The sequence below is a fragment of the Borostomias antarcticus genome (assembly GCF_949987555.1).
Source record: "Borostomias antarcticus genome assembly, chromosome: 5".
Classification (NCBI taxonomy): Eukaryota; Metazoa; Chordata; class Actinopteri; order Stomiiformes; family Stomiidae; genus Borostomias; species Borostomias antarcticus.
In genome coordinates this window covers 689,222-695,298 of record NC_140238.1, presented here as the reverse complement: position 1 = coordinate 695,298, position 6,077 = coordinate 689,222, and the positions used below count along the sequence as shown (strand labels likewise).

At 46.3% G+C, this 6,077-nt stretch overlaps 1 protein-coding gene across 1 annotated transcript in view; it reads left to right on the top strand.

The window, feature by feature from the left end:
• Positions 1 to 1,882: 1,882 nt before the first annotated feature.
• Positions 1,883 to 6,077, top strand: part of ston2 (stonin 2) — a 22,038-nt gene continuing 17,843 nt past the window's right edge. Inside the window, exon 1 of the mRNA XM_084437816.1 lies at positions 1,883 to 1,992. The gene's annotated coding sequence lies outside the window, so the exon portion shown is untranslated. The remainder of the gene's footprint in view (positions 1,993 to 6,077) is intronic.

Sequence of the window (6,077 nt, the reverse complement as noted above, 5' to 3'; positions counted from 1 at the left end):
GTTCGCCGACGAGAGGCTGGTGAAGAGCTCGGAGCACCAGGCTGGTATGTGTTCAAAAGACAATAACAATACTTCACATTGAGGGTCCACCGGTTCAGGCTTATTAAGCATCTGTACAACATCTACTGAGTCTCCTCAAAACTAAACGTGTATTTGTGAGACCGACGTTTTTGCTGTCTTGACAAGAGAAGCAGTTTTTCACAGGAGACGAGCGATTACATTATATTTCATTACTGAATCACATGCACAGTTAACCGTGTGACAAGTATCGCAGTGCAACACTATTCTGATAATGTCTGGAGAATGTCAGCGAAACCCGTCACCAAACTATTCTCCCAGTGTCCTGGAAGGTGTCCATCGATTCCCACATTAGTGTTTGTCTACACCGGGACACTACATTTCCCATGGTCCCTTTCTCCATTCCCCCGTTAAACATCTACAGGGAGATAGAGAAGCATAACAGGGTGGATGTTCTGCCCCTGATGAGATAATGAAGAGTCAGAGATACACAGGCTTCCTTTCCCATCGGCCACACCCAGGGGCGGGGATCCTGGGGGGGTCAGGGGGGACATGTCCCCCCCAATATTTGAGATCATTAAAATTGTCCCCCCCCCCGCCCCCCCCACAATATTTAGATTGGAGTAGTGGCATTCAAATGACCATACAGCCATGTAGGAAGATGTCCGCCCCAGACATGTAAATATCCCCCCCAAAGTTGGATACAGATCCGCGCCACTGGCCACAACAACACTACTTCCCTGTCTCTCTCTAGCTGGGGGGGGGGAGGGATCTCATGAGCTTGTCTCTCTCTAGCTGGGGAGGGAAGGGATCTCATGAGCTTGTCTCTCTCTAGCTGGGGAGGGAAGGGATCTCATGAGCTTGTCTCTCTCTAGCTGGGGAGGGAAGGGATCTCATGAGCTTGTCTCTCTCTAGCTGGGGAGGGGAGGGATCTCATGAGCTTGTCTCTCTCTAGCTGGGGAGGGAAGGGATCTCATGAGCTTGTCTCTCTCTAGCTGGGGAGGGAAGGGATCTCATGAGCTTGTCTCTCTCTAGCTGGGGAGGGAAGGGATCTCATGAGCTTGTCTCTCTCTCTCTAGCTGGGGAGGGAAGGGATCTCATGAGCTTGTCTCTCTAGCTGGGGAGGGAAGGGATCTCATGAGCTTGTCTCTCTCTAGCTGGGGAGGGGAGGGATCTCATGAGCTTGTCTCTCTCTAGCTGGGGAGGGAAGGGATCTCATGAGCTTGTCTCTCTCTCTATCTGGGGAGGGAAGGGATCTCATGAGCTTGTCTCTCTCTCTATCTGGGGAGGGAAGGGATCTCATGAGCTTGTCTCTCTCTAGCTGGGGAGGGAAGGGATCTCATGAGCTTGTCTCTCTCTCTATCTGGGGAGGGAAGGGATCTCATGAGCTTGTCTCTCTCTCTCTCTATCTGGGGAGGGATCTCATGAGCTTGTCTCTCTCTAGCTGGGGAGGGAAGGGATCTCATGAGCTTGTCTCTCTCTCTCTAGCTGGGGAGGGAAGGGATCTCATGAGCTTGTCTCTCTCTAGCTGGGGAGGGATCTCATGGACCTGCTGACTCATGGTTCGTCAGCAGGGATGGGCTTCTGGCTACCCTGTGTTAGTTTCAGCAACAGTCTGCCACCTGTCAGTGTGTGTGTGTGCGCGTGTGTGTGTGCGTGTGTGTGTGTGTGTGTGTGTGTGTGTGCGCGCGTGTGTGCGTGCGTGCGTGTGTTTGCTTGCTTACAATCTGTGGTTAATTATGTGTGTAGGTAGTCAAATGCTAACTCTAACTCTTGTGTGTCTTAGCCATTAACGTCCATTAACGTCAGTGTACACCTCTTCTTCAGACGTGAGCAGCAGCTCCCAGAGGCCCCCCCCTACAGACACCCCCTCCTCCTCTATAGAGCCTGTGGCTCCACCCCCTCAGCAGAATGCCTGGGTCCTATTCGACGAGAAGCCCTGGCCCTCCCCTCCTCCACACACGCACGTCAGAGGTATGGAGCGCTTGTTCTGACTCACAGCGTGACTCATGAGGTACCTGTTACATGTGTGGTTTAGGGTCAGAGCAGCATGGATGGGGTTCATAGATAGATGGTTCATAGATAGACGCTTCATAGATAGACGGTTCATAGATAGACGCTTCATAGATAGACGCTTCATAGATAGACGGTTCATAGATAGACGCTTCATAGATAGACGGTTCATAGATAGACGCTTCATAGATAGACGCTTCATAGATAGACGGTTCATAGATAGAAGCTTTGTAGATAGACGGTTCATAGATAGATGGTTCATAGATAGACGCTTCATAGATAGACGGTTCATAGATAGACGCTTCATAGATAGACGCTTCATAGATAGACGCTTCATAGATAGACGCTTCATAGATAGACGGTTCATAGATAGACGCTTCATAGATAGACGCTTCATAGATAGACGGTTCATAGATAGACGCTTTGTAGATAGACGGTTCATAGATAGACGGTTCATAGATAGACGCTTCATAGATAGACGCTTCATAGATAGACGCTTCATAGATAGACGGTTCATAGATAGACGCTTCATAGATAGACGCTTCATAGATAGACGCTTCATAGATAGACGGTTCATAGATAGACGCTTCATAGATAGACGGTTCATAGATAGACGCTTCATAGATAGACGCTTCATAGATAGACGGTTCATAGATAGAAGCTTTGTAGATAGACGGTTCATAGATAGATGGTTCATAGATAGACGCTTCATAGATAGACGGTTCATAGATAGACGCTTCATAGATAGACGCTTCATAGATAGACGCTTCATAGATAGACGCTTCATAGATAGACGGTTCATAGATAGACGCTTCATAGATAGACGCTTCATAGATAGACGGTTCATAGATAGACGCTTTGTAGATAGACGGTTCATAGATAGACGGTTCATAGATAGACGCTTCATAGATAGACGCTTCATAGATAGACGCTTCATAGATAGACGGTTCATAGATAGACGCTTCATAGATAGACGCTTCATAGATAGACGGTTCATAGATAGACGCTTCATAGATAGACGCTTCAAAGATAGACGGTTCATAGATAGACGCTTTGTAGATAGACGCTTCATAGATAGACGCTTCATAGATAGACGGTTCATAGATAGACGCTTCATAGATAGACGCTTCATAGATAGACGCTTCATAGATAGACGCTTCATAGATAGACGCTTCATAGATAGACGCTTCATAGATAGACGCTTCATAGATAGACGGTTCATAGATAGACGCTTTGTAGATAGACGGTTCATAGATAGACGGTTCATAGATAGACGCTTCATAGATAGACGCTTCATAGATAGACGCTTCATAGATAGACGCTTCATAGATAGACGCTTCATAGATAGCCGCTTCATAGATAGACGCTTCATAGATAGACGCTTCATAGATAGACGCTTCATAGATAGACGCTTCATAGATAGACGCTTCATAGATAGACGGTTCATAGATAGACGGTTCGTAGATAGACGCTTCATAGATAGACGCTTCATAGATAGACGGTTCATGGATAGACGCTTCATAGATAGACGCTTCATAGATAGACCCAACACACACACACTCTGACCCCAACACATACACACACCCCGACTCCAACACACACACACACACACTCTGACCCCAACACACACACACACCCCGACTCCAACACACACACACACACACACACACACACACACACACACACACTCTGACCCCAACACACACGAACCCCGACTCCAACACACACACACACACACACACACACACACACACACACACACACCCCAACTCCAACACACACACACACACACACAAGGCAAGGCAAGGCAAGTTTATTTATATAGCACATTTCAGCCACAGGGCAATTCAAGGTGCTTTACATGAGACATCAAAAGCATTAAAACAAAAAGCAAGACATTATAGACATTTAAAACAAAAGGCAGGACAAATTAAAAGCACACACACACACACACCCCAACTCCAACACACCCACAATCTGACCCCAACAAACCCACGCTCCCCGCCCTGACAGTTGCCCGCCATTGCCATGGCGACGCCAATAAATGCTGCCATAAGTTGATTGGCCGGCGTGCTGTGAGGCGGAGCAGCCCACTTTGGCTTGTTAGTCTACCCTGGGTTTCCATCAGGCCGGCTGGTCTCTCCTGTATGTATCCCTGTATGTATCCCTCCTGATTTTGACTGAACTACAATTGGAATTGTACCCGGCCCCGGAATTTAGCCCGACGCAGATAAGATTCAACCCAGTTAGGTCACCAAGACCGCGCTTGTTTTATTGTCAGTGCTTTCGGTCCCTTGCTATATCTCTCTTAACGCTGTGCTCAGCTAGAGATGGAAGACATTCTCCCAGGTTTCGCTAAACGGGTGTGGAAATAATTTGAGAGATTTTAAAAAAACTGCAATGCAGAAGCAATCCTCTCAGGGCGGTCCTTCCTCATGGGGCTGAATGTTTTGTTTTGATTCTCCACTCTCTTTGTCTGGAGGACCTCATCTCCGGGAAGGCCGGTCTCTCACCCTATTGGAGGTGTAGGCAGGGGTTTGATTGGTAGCGTCGGTTTTCGGCGCTGTTCTACCGACGGTTTCGATGTCTCCACACTTTTCAGACGCAGACATTTCGGGCATCGCAGACTATTACATCTAAAAACCCATAGGCCTATGCACACTAAAATAATAGAGGTTTGCTGAAGTTTCACTTATTCAAACACAACACACTGTACTTACTCTCACAAAGAACCATTTAACAAGATGTCTCTCCCTCCTACACGGTGTTTTTCTGCTGATTCTCCACCAGAAAAGTCTGAAGCAAGGATGTAGTGATTCCTGGAGGAGCCAATCATCCTCAGTAGAGAACACACACGCTTTGAACATGACCTGTGTTCTAGATGTGGAACCTAGCCAGTTGTTCCTGAGCCAACCCTCTATCACATTGATGTTTATTCCCTCATTAGCATGACAGTGCTGCTAGCAGGCAGTCACACGGAGACCAGCTCAGTTCTCCTGCCTTTGAGAAGACACAACATTATTCCAGTTTTATGAGGAGCTTCACAACAATTCAGTCCCAGAGATGTTGAGATGCTGCTGAAATGTTGTGTTCCGTTTACAGCTCATCAATGGGAAGTACTGTAACTACCTGTCATATTCTCCTGTGTTAGCCAGAAGAATCCGTTTGTTTGTGTTTGTGTGTGTGTGTGTGTGTGTGTGTGTGTGTGTGTGTGTGAATGAGAGAGAGAGAGAAATATATGTACCTGTGTTACATAATTGTTGTTTATAACTATATAACGATATATATATATATATATATATATATATATATATATATATATATATATATATATATATATAAACACTTCACAGTCAGTCAGTCGTTTTTCCCACCTTTATAGTCGGTGGTCTGTACCTATACATAGTTTCAGTCCAATGGCTAGAGCTCTCTCCAACTAAGACCTTAGGCTGTGTGTCCTGCAGATTAACTAGCCAAGTTAAGATAGCTAGCTAATGTTAGCTAGTGCTAACGTTTGCTGTCTCTGCGGTTTTGCCAAAAACCGACCGTCCTCGTCGTCAGAACGTTTAGAGCCTGCGCTCTAGCACAAAAAGTTCAACTTTTTTCAACTGCAAAAAAGCCTAGAGCTCCTGGCACTATAGCTGGAACACAGCTCTCGTCTCTGTAGCGCCCTAGAGATCATTATCCATTGTAAACAGCTCTAAAATACAGCTTACCAGTGGACACGCACCCTTATACATCAGTGGGCAGTGAGCTTCTTATGGATGTCCGCTCGATCCCCTCCAGACACCTGGCCATGACCGACTGAGGCGTGTTGTTCTTGTGAGAATAGCTATGGAACTTGAGACAGAACAACCTCTAATCAGTCCTCCCTTTTCTGTTCTGTTGTGGGAACAGGACAAACTTATGATATGATACAAAACAAACACAAAACAAACACTACATCCTTGATTAATAAGGCAATACTCGTAACTACTCCTGATAGCCAAGAAGAGGTCTCTCTCTTGTCAAGCGAAAATTTGTTTCCTTACACTTTAGCAAATCGA